The sequence below is a fragment of the Cyprinodon variegatus genome, unplaced genomic scaffold (assembly GCF_000732505.1).
Source record: "Cyprinodon variegatus isolate N-32 unplaced genomic scaffold, C_variegatus-1.0 Scaffold1942, whole genome shotgun sequence".
NCBI classification, from domain to species: Eukaryota; Metazoa; Chordata; class Actinopteri; order Cyprinodontiformes; family Cyprinodontidae; genus Cyprinodon; species Cyprinodon variegatus.
The window spans coordinates 54,645-65,986 of NW_015152395.1; the positions used below are offsets into that span (position 1 = coordinate 54,645).

The window sequence follows — 11,342 nt, forward strand, 5'->3', positions numbered from 1 at the left end:
AGTGAGCAGAATCGTCCTACTTTAAAATCATCTGCATATAGCAAATTCATATTATGACCAGACAAAACAAAAACAGACTGGTCTGCAGAATGAGAAAAAATTTTCATTCTAGTCTGCAAAGAATTAAAACAAAGCTGTGCCAAACATTATTATTAAACAGTGAGTGTAAAACGAGGTTTGGCTCTAAAAAGAGTTTAATATGTTTGCATGGTGACATTTTTAGGCCTTCCACAGCAGACACAATTATCTTTGTTATACAAGCTAATGAACCTTGTCCAAGTTGAAAGATCCAGAGTTTCTTATACTATCATAACTGATTCAAAGGAGGAACATAAAGGGCTTAGGGGTCCTAGTAACAGACATGCTTATGTATTTCATCATACAGACAAGACTGCAGTTTCCATGCAGTTTGAAGATACAAGAATTAATTTGTATAATGAAGTCAAGATGATATCTGCATGTAAAGGAGGCTGTAGTAGATAAAGTGTTACTTCATTAAAATGACAAAAACAGTCAATGTTAGAACAAGGTCAAAGTCAAAAGGCATACTTCTATTCTCTGAACTAGTCGGTCCTGGAGAACCTTGAAGATATTCCTGATTTGTGACAAAGACAGCTATATGGTGACTGACCTCTCCAGATGCTTCAAAAATAAACAAACAGCTGGATCAACATGCCGTCCAACTTCATCATAGTCTGCCAACAGTTCGATCCTCTGCTTCTTCCAACCTGCAGCTTCCTCAGCACCTAAACATAAAAGAAGAAATGTGAACCCCACTTTCAAGATTTTTGAAGATGCATGACGTACAAATATGGAATTTTAGATGCATGACATGCAAGGACATGGCTACAAAGACTAACTGTTTGCCTCCTCTCTCATGCTCTTGTTTGGAATATTAAACAAAATTAAATAGGAAGAGTGAGATTTTTTGCGCTGATTAACTGCTCTGGATGTTTTCAAACGAATGATAATTTGGAACAAACTAATTGGGGGAAAAATCCTCTGCAGTTTCACAGTCTCTGGGACTCCAGTCTAAGTGACAACTAAGTGACAACAATGCTGTCATCACTACTCAAAAGAAGAAGGTCCTAAGCATAGTCAAAGCAGTACTGAGCTAAAATGAGATTATTCCTAACAAAAATTGCACCTTACATTTTCTTTGATATGCTTTACATTTTCCTCAGATTAAAAATGTCTTAAGCTGGCATTTGACATTTAAAAGTAAATATTAAAATGAAAAAATCCGAAGAAGCAAGACGTATAAGAAAAATATGACCAATTAAAGTAAAACATTGCATTTTATGTATTAATTATGTAATTGGCAGTTTAGCACAGATTCCGGGGAAAAAAAAAAAAACTTTGTACCGCAGTTGCTTTTATGAATAGCAAAAGGGTAGATATTGTTTGGTAAAGCATGAGTCATGTATTTGGTTACACAAATAGCTGGAAAATATACCTCTAAAGCACAAAGACGGATCTGAACCATGCAAAAGTTTGTGCTCAGTTTGAAAAAAAAAGAAAAAAAGTTAAATGTTCCAAGAAACTACAGCACTAGAGGGAACATAGGGTTGCCGTTCCATATGCTTATACTCATATCTTGGGGGAGTGGCGGCTTAGTGGTTAGGGCATAGAGTTCTGAGTTGGAGCCCCATTCCCACAGACTACCACTCTGAGTCTTAACCCCACACTGGTCCCTGGGCGCCGCACAATGGCAGCCCACTGCTTCCCAAGGGGATGGGTTAAAGGCAGAGAATTTATTTCTCATTGGGAGATCAATAAAGTTCAATTTTTTTTCTCTTTACATGTGCTCTGATAGTAAAGGACCACATACTAGCATCATTTCCCCTCTAATAGGCTGTATAATTATGCACATGAATATTCCAGCTCAGTAAGCAGCAGTGATGTCCCAAAGAAATGAAGCAGAAGAAGGAGCAGTGGTAGCAGCAGCATGCTAACTGGTCAAATGCTCAATTACTTTAAGCAGCCAGACTATTAAGGAGCCATGTCAGTGGTGTGGAGGTACTCCCAAGTGAAAAAGCCCCTGCACATTTATAGGGATATCCCTTAGCTTAGCTCAGCATCCAGACTCTGGTCTGTAAGCAGTTTTTGATGCTCTGAAAACTTTGAAAGCAAAACTCAAGGCAGACTTAATCTCGTGGAAGACTGACTGCAAGTTATGTAAAGAAATGTTATAGGTAGTAAGAAGAAAACAAGCTCAATATCTCAACTTTATTCAATTCAAGGTAAATCTCCACCTTTGCCTGCTTAGCACATCAGAGAATATGATCAGATAGATGCAACAGCGAAGCCATGTACAAAAGGGACAGAGCAAACTGTTCTTCTTAAGGAAGTTAAGGTCCTTCAGCGTTTGCAGCAAAATGCTGCATATCTTCTATAAGTCTGTTGAGCAGAGTGTGATCTCTTCTGCCACCATCTGCGGCTAATACAGAAGGCTGACTCTGTTCGGAGAGAATATCAGAGAATATTTCTTCATAAAGTGAAGAACATCATGGCAACCAGTGAGTATCCTCTTCAGAAAATTGTTAAACAACAACAAAGTGTCTTCAGTGAGAGGCTTCTCTAGATGATCCTTCCTGCCTACAGCTAACAACAACCATAATAACTTATTGAAAACCTGCCCTTGGGTTATTGCTGCATTTAATTATAATTCAATAACATATTGTTGATTTGAATTAAATGTAATTATGATTAACCTTCCATCAGTAATCTATGTAGGCAAGTACTACAATGTCATTGCTTGTAGAAAGCAATGACATTGATAGAAGTCTTTGAACCAATTTTACTGTATGATCTGGTTGAATCGTTTCTGTGAAGTGCCGGGAGAGGACATATGTTGTGAATTGACGCTATACAACTAAATAGAAATTGAATTGCACTGGAGTTGGATAAATATTACACTGGTTTATCCATAAGTGCAATAAATTATCTTTATTTTTGACAAATGTTTTTTGCAAGAATTAATACTTTGTAAGTTTTTAAAGACATTAACCAATAATGACCATTTTATTTTTCCATTGTTGGGTATTTCTAATTTAATGCTTTTCCTCTATAGTTGTTTTTATTCACAAGTTTTTGATTCAACAAGTATTTTGAAACAATGATGTTCAGGAAATGTGTCAGCTCTGGAATTGAGTCATTTATTTGAACTGATTGTCTAGCCAGCATGAGAGTGTCATAATTGAGGCTGGCTACATGCACTAAAAGAAATCAAGATAAATTACTTTTGAATTATTGAAGCTAAGCAGCCTTTTAGTTCAATTCATAAACAAACACAATTAACAAGTGTATTATTGAACTCTTAGATTTTGACACTGATGCACTATAAATTAATACCAGAAGGCAAATGCATATTTTTAATTGCACCTATGATTAATTTATAGGCTTTTCAATAGCAGGGTCATTAATGTACAGCCAATCCATCAGTGTTTATGTGCAAGGTTTGACGTGGATGGTTTCCTCTGCAATTTATGTAACTGAGTCATTTCCATCCCCACGGGAAAGACATTATTAAATTAAAGACGCTGATAAATCACCAGATCAAAGACGGCATATTGATCACTTCATAAAATGTGGTCATTAACTACGCACTTTAAATAGATGCTGTAGAAAAGAAACCAGCAGGACTTCCTTCTGTTACTGCATGGTTCAACTTGACACAATTTAAAGGGGGAAAAAAATTCCTGAAGCTAACAAAATCTAACACTGACATGTTCTTGATTTCTCAAAAGCCAGCAAATGCATTATGACTAATATTAAACCTTGAATGTTTCACATTTTTGAAAAGGAAATAGCAACTCATTTTCTATAACAGGAATTCAGCCTAAAGAAACTTAAAAGCAAAGCCAATCTGGAGGCGAAACCTGTTTTTTTTTTTTCCTGAAAAGACTACATCACAACCCAATTAGAGAATCCAGGAACTGGTAATGTCAGCAGCAATGCTAATAAATAATCTCTGGCTGTTCTGTAACAGCACTAAGGATCTTTGAGGCAGGTATACGACTTGAAGAAGGTAGATTTGTAAAAAAAAAAAAAAAAAAAATAATAATAATTAAATAAAATACAAAATCAAAGCCAATGTCTCTCATGTGTAGTTCCATCTTCCTGAATCTCATCCTGCATCCCTTCTGGTATCCTTTCAAAGCATGAGCATGTGTCGCCTGAACGCTGGGGGAGAGCATTAAGCAGGGCCTCCTACTGAGATCTATAAGCATAATACTTTCTTCTAAGTTCTTCTAAGTTCTTGGGATTTTTGTGCACCAAGTTGTTTCTTACCCAAATGAATCTGTGGAGAAAACATGTTTGTTCACATTACGTAAAAACACAATATAAGCCAGATGGCAATAATACAGGCTGCTTGTTAAAAATATTCAGAATTATTTTTATCATAATTCACTATAATTATCTTCAGATATTCTTCAGATACTGGTCCGACACATATATGTATTTCAAAGCATTTCATGAGTGTCACAGAGTTTCTTCAGTACTTTCTGAAACCAAATCGAAAATACAAAGCATTATGGTCTTGACAGATTACCGGTAATACTAGTGATTAAAAAAAAAAATTAAAAAATCAGTAACCAATGGAAATGACTGTTTATTTGCTAAAACTAATGTCAAGCAATTCAAAATGAAATATTTAATGAATGTATCATAAAGAAAAGGTTTGAAAAGGTTGCTTAAAAAGAGACATGAGCAATAGTTGGTGGAAATACTTTGTTAAACTTTTGATTTTATATTGTACTTTTAACAACAAGATCAATAAAGAAATGTGCATCAGATTAGATTGTGGTTCTTATCATAAATATAGACGTTTACATGGACATAAGTAATCATAGTAAAGGGCCCAGTGGAACAAAACATCCCTGTATTTCATTTGGATTCACCTTGATAGGAATGAAAAGGGTTTCTGCAGAATGCACCCTAAAAAACTAGAAACCATGGATTCTTTTAGTAATCAGTTGATCGATTAATCAATTAATCTAAAAATAAATACTTTCAGTACATTAACATTTCTAATTTAATAAAAATTTGGAATTTAGAAATAAAGAACCTTTAATTGTGCAATGGGTTATATATATATATATATATTTATATATATATTTTATATATATATTTTTTTCTTCATCTTAAATGAAAAAATGCTTATATTTTGTAGAGTTATGTTTTATCTGCTGTGCTAGGTAGGTTATTCTTTAAGCAAATTTCCTGTTTAAGAGTCTGTGTACTATTACTCTAGATAATGATTTGATTGCCCAATTAGTTTATGATTATTTTAATAATCAAACACAATTAATACAAATTATTGTTTCAGATTCATTTCAAACTAGGACTAACTCGGCTGTCTACCAAAATTGAGGTTCAGAGCTGTGAAATTTAGCAGCAGGAGGGAAAGTGTGTTATGACTTTTATCATTTTACTTGATCAGTCTCTTTGGATCTCTAGACAAATCACTACAGCACAGAGGAAAGAAAAACTCCATCTAAAAATAGTATTAGATCTTAAAATTTGATGTGAAGTAGATAAAGAAAAGATTTTAAAAAATGAATCACTCTCTAAAATGTAATCGAAGGCAGTGAAGGTGAAGCAGCTTAGCTTCTCCTCAAGGTTGCCTTAGCATATCAATTAGCATGGCACTGACGCACATTATTGCCTTCACATATTGTCCAATCCTACCAGCATGTCTGAAGTAAAAGGTTGACATCACTGATATGAATCAAGGCCAACTTTATGGCTCCCTCTTGTGAAAACATCTTACACATTAGCCGCAGGGTATTTCTTATAGCTGCTTGACTGGGTGGAAATTCTCTCATTAATTATTATAGATGCTCCACATTTGCTGCCCTCTGACACATGCAGTCATCTATCATGACTTCTTGTGAGGGTAGAAAGAGGGATGATGACCCATCCTGTTGAGCATCCATAATGCATTCATTTTCTTTGAAGAGTCAGTGGCTGGCCAAACATTTAATGATGACACCACTGATATCATGATGGAGCTAACCACCAGCCACTATGTGATGCCAAGAGAATCAAAGAACTCTGACTCTGCAGACTACAGAACAAAATTAGCTGAGATCTGAGATGTGAAGCCAAAGCAACCTGATTAAATGTAAATCCCTTCTCATCTGGTGCAAAGACAACCAGAACAAAAATGACCTCTAAGCAGATGATATTAAAACCATCCAAATGTCTATTCCACATCTCGAACAGGGTAAATCCCCTTCTTATGTTGCTTAATGTCCAGTGGGACGTTTCATCCATCTGAGATGATTTGGGGAGTCATGTCATCTGCTAGTATTGTTCTGCTGTTTTTTTTTTAAGTTCAACGTAAGTAAAGAGTGCAAATTACTTGGGCTTACACTGCAAAGTCATTTTTTCTTAAAATAAGTGCGTTTGTTCTTGAATTGAGGTGGTAAGTGAAACACTTTGCCATTGGCACAACACAATTTACATTTAACATAACAAAAAAGTTATTGTATTGTCTTGTTTCAAGTGCATATGATCTTATTTTGAGAGTACAAATACTAATTTCATAGGCAAATCATCTTATTTCCCCACTCAAATTAAGGGTTAATACACTTAATTTAAGAATGATTTACTTATTTCTAGATAGTTTTTTCAGTGAGAAGTCAGGAATTTTTCCTTGGGGGTATGCCCACAGTGTCAAAGGTAACAGCTACAAAGGACTTGAAAGACCAAATTTTGATCATGTAAATAACTTTCATTTTTTTATGGAATACTGGTGAGAGGAATACGAGAAAAAAAAAAAGAGTCAGCAGTGAGGATGAGCTAATGTTGCTATCAAAGCAACCTGGGCTTCCTTAGCACGGCTGCAGCCACAGGCTGATCACCTCCAAACGTTGTCATACTGAGGTGGTAATACATGCAAATAGAGCCTTGACCAAGTATGAAGTGCATGTACTGTACATCAAATAGGCATGCATCTCAGAAGACCCAAAATGTTTTAAGTATATTTCGTTAGTTTCCATTTTTCTCAGTAACTGAACATCACAATATAAATACTTTTCCTTAGCTAAAGGCAAAAGAAAATTTTCAACAATTTTTTTTCATTTCAGCTCCCAAAAAAAATTCAAATTCTAACATGAAACGCACCTGTTTTCTTGTGGAGAAACTTAACCTTAATTTCATGAGAGGTTAAAACTTTAAATTACTATTCCAACTGACAGAAAAACAAACAAACAAAATGTTCTTTAAATGATTGCAGACGACTTAAGATATATTCAAAGCAGAATTCCTTGATATTTAGGACAACCTCTAAAACTTCATGTGTTTTCAAATTTACCAGCTCCATTTTGCTGTCCCAAAGCAACCTCCTGTCCTTGCAGTATTGTCCTGAAGCACCATTCCCATGCAACCTCCTCCAGCTCTCGAAACATTAGGGTCATTTTCACAGTGGATTAAGCAAAACAAAGAGGGTTTTAGAGGGTCTGGGTCCCAAGCTGTGAGAAACATTATGGCTGTCACAAGCATTTAGGTATATAGTTAGTAAATCTGATGGTTTTTAGGGGTGCTTTATTTATAATAAGGGCTCCTGTTGCATATTTTTAGGGGCAGGTCTAACACTACAATTGATACCTGAAAGCTGAAGCCTAATGCACAATGCTTTTATGCCTTTTACCTCTAATGTAGAAACTATTTCAGTCAAAACACAGTAATTCATTAAATCTATTCTCTTAAAAAAGGTCACCGGGGGCCTTATTAGACAGAGCCCTGTTGAGTAAGAGTTAAACTCAGGCTTTAACATGCATTCATTACAACCTCAGATACTGGCAACATTAGAGACATGCGCAACAAGAATAAACATGCTCTGGGGAGGCAGGTGAAGTGAAGGCAAAACAAGATCAAAACAGAACCTTGGAAACTAAAGTTCTTTAGAGAGGATTAAGTTGAAAAACCATACCATACAAACTGTGATAGGAAACTAAGTTCAAAGTAAATAAGAAGAACATTTTGGAGCTGAGCAAATACCCAGGGTGCCTGTCAGTATTCTGTGGTACTTCATGTGCTAAAAACCTTATTTGCAGACAAAAGCTGGCTCTCAGAGTCATGCAGTAAGTCAACAAAAGAGAAAACAGCTTAAAACCAACATTTAGCAACAGAAATAAATGAGTTAAAGCCTAGAGATCTTTAAATGTCTAACTGAACTTTTAAGAAGTTTAAAACTGCAGATGTATACTGTAACTACTAATGGTTATTTGTATGTCTGTAAAATACAATGAAAAATGTTGTTAAGATGGACATAGCAAATCCAATTCACCCATTATTCACTTCTGGTAAGTAACAACAGATTTCTGAACCATCAGTTTAGATTATTTTAAAAAAGCTTAATTTCTGTAAAATAGTAGTACCCCAAGCTGCAATAGCTGGGTAGGAAAAAAAATAAATAAATAAAAAAGGCGAAACAAATTCTTAACTTTGAAAATACATGTGACGTTATTTATGGCTTTTTATCTCAACATTTTATTTAAAAAAAAAAAAGGTTGAGAAAAATCCCAAAATTATTTGGGGCATCACTTTTACTTATTTCCTAAAACAACATTTTTTCCCCATTATCTCTGTGAAGCTAAGACTTTGGTTAAGCCGTTTGAAACACAAAAACAGTTTGGTGGGTTTAAATTAATAATGGGCCATTATCGGCGTTAAAGCGCTGCATTAACAGCAGACTCTTATCGGGTGATAAAAAAATAGCGCCGTTAATCTATTCTCACAGTTGGGTTGGGAGCTGGGTCTATACTAATGATGAGAAGCACATATATAAACACAGCTCCATCAGCCAAGCCAACCAATCTCCTCACTCAGTGGATAGTCCCAAGCTGCCAACCCATCAGCATGGATAAGGCGCTCCAGCTCATTCTATCATGAGGAGAATACATGACCAGCACGCCGTGGATAAAGCTGCGAAAGATAAGAAGTTGGTCAAGGCGACGCGCGGGTCACATTTTTGGAGACACTATATTGTTAAAGTGGGACATCTATAACTGGAAGTGGGACACTATTTTTGCAGCTAAAACACAGTAACAAATTAGCAAGAAAAAATTTATAACTGCGTCTTCTTTTTTCAACACTCTTCTTGCGCCCTTGTTGGCCATTTTCCATGAACTGTTTGATTTTGCGATGATTCCGCTTCAAAAGCTTGGCAATTCCCAAACTGCTGCACCCCTCTGGAAGACATCTGACAATTCTTGACTTTTCAGAGTCTGTCAGATCTCTTTTCTGACCCATTTTATCAAAGCAAAGGAAGTTGGCTAATAAATAAGCACACCTTATATAGGGTGTTGATGTCATTAGGCCACACCGCTTCTCATTACAGAGATGCACACCACCTGATTTACTTAATTGGTAGTTGGCCTATACAGCCTAGAGTAGAACAACATATATGAAAAGGATGATGTGGTCGAAATACTAATTTGTCTAATAATTCTGCACACAGTGTATTTTGCAAAACCATAACAGTAGTTTTGATTATGCAATCTAAGCTAGGTCTTTCGTTTTCTGCTAAACTTGATTTTTTTTTTTTTTTGCAGATAACTTTTAAAATTATTTAGTAATATTTTAAATAATTTCATAATGAAGCAATAACCAGCTCAATGTTAATATATCCAGCACAAAGGTTGTTTTTCTATCCAATATCCAATGTATGAAATAATACTAAAGCTGAGCAAGTTAAGCCAGAGCTAAACAACTATAAGTGGTATTTTCACCTGAAAATATTCCATCACAAATAAGAAATAAATAATACAAAATCCAAACACCGTTAGGATTACATCCTACCTGCTGTTGTGTCTGAGAGCTGCTCTGAACTTGTTAGCAGCACAGACACTGCGGCAGGAGCTCTGAAAAAAGAAGAGGGCTGTGCCCCAGCTGTCTTTCACATGAAGACAAGACTTGCATCTTCAGAACCTTGTTAGTTCTGAAAAAAGGCCAAAGACTGCAAAGGAATATTAAACAGCTAAAACTGCTAAAAAAAAAAAAATAATAATAATAAAGGATTTAGGGAAAGAGTGGGAAACCTCTAAAAGTCTTTGATGGTATGTTTTGCTCCATCTTCAGCAGATATGATGGAATGGAAAAAATGAAGACAGTTGAACAAAGAAAATCTTATGGCAGAAGAGAGGCGAGGGGTTATTCTTCTCCCTTCACAGTTCTGCATATCCATATATTGTTATTCGTCAATCAGAGAGGCTTGTTCTTGAAATGTCATGAATTCTCTCTGAAAGGAGAACAGTCAGCCAGAAATAGAAATTAAAAAGGGAGAAGTATACAATAGAGAGACTTGGGTCATTGTTTGGACGCACTCTGCTTCTCCCTTCAAGCAACTAAAGATGTGAAAAGACACATTTGAGTTGATATAAAAGCCTAAACTCTGCTATGCATCATATAAGAAAAAACAAAAAAAACAAGAACTCATATTTAAAGGAATCAGTTAAAGATAAACTGAACCAGAATCTAACTTGGTGATGCAAAGATGAGCCTTAGAAAATGTCTCGACTTAGTATTAACTAGTATTATTAGTATCATTATAGTATTCCATAGACTTCCTTGGCTCCTTCCATATTATAAAAATAAAAAGCTAGACCATTGTTTTATTAGGTGTTAAGTTTTTTTATTAGATTGCGCTAAACACATTTTTAGTACCTCACCTTTAAAGCATTTTTTATACCAAAATAAACGCACAGTAAGGCCTACTCACAAACAACAGAACTGAGTCAGAGAGCAGATTAGAAATTCTTGATGTAGTTTTTGGTTTGTTTTAGATTTAGCCTCCAACATTCTAACTAATAATATTTGCAAAAAGAGTAGCACAAAACAGCTGTCAAAGAAACTCAAATCCATGACTGAACATGTTTACCTTCTGTGCGAGTCCCCTATGACAAGCCAATTTAATTATGACACTCTTGTTGGGACTAATAAATACACTCTTATTTTGTATTAAAATCAAATTAAGCACCTTATTCAATCTCCCACTACGATCACACTTTAGTCTGATAACTTGTACCCTACTTAATAACATCTGTCGTTTTCAAAAGAGTCATTTCTAATTTAGTCTATAGGGAAAAAAAAGACATCTCTGAAAGAATCGTAGTTATAAAATGAAAATGAGGACACATTGAGATTTCATATTTTAAGCACCTCAACACGCCCAGCAAAAGAATTCAGGAGAAATGTCAGAAGTCTTTAGGTCGTTTTGCAACAAGGATGAACATGTGGAGAAACTGGGCTGGGAGCTGTTCAGAAGAAGCGCCCTAAAGGTTTTTTTTTTTTTTGTTTTTTTTTTGGAGGGGTAGGAGGGATCCCTCCTT

At 35.4% G+C, this 11,342-nt stretch overlaps 1 protein-coding gene across 1 annotated transcript in view; it reads right to left on the minus strand.

The window, feature by feature from the left end:
* glce (glucuronic acid epimerase) overlaps positions 1-745 on the minus strand; it is a 36,093-nt gene extending 35,348 nt beyond the window's left edge. Inside the window, exon 1 of the mRNA XM_015405012.1 lies at positions 632-745. The gene's annotated coding sequence lies outside the window, so the exon portion shown is untranslated. The remainder of the gene's footprint in view (positions 1-631) is intronic.
* Between the last annotated feature and the right edge of the window lie 10,597 nt (positions 746-11,342).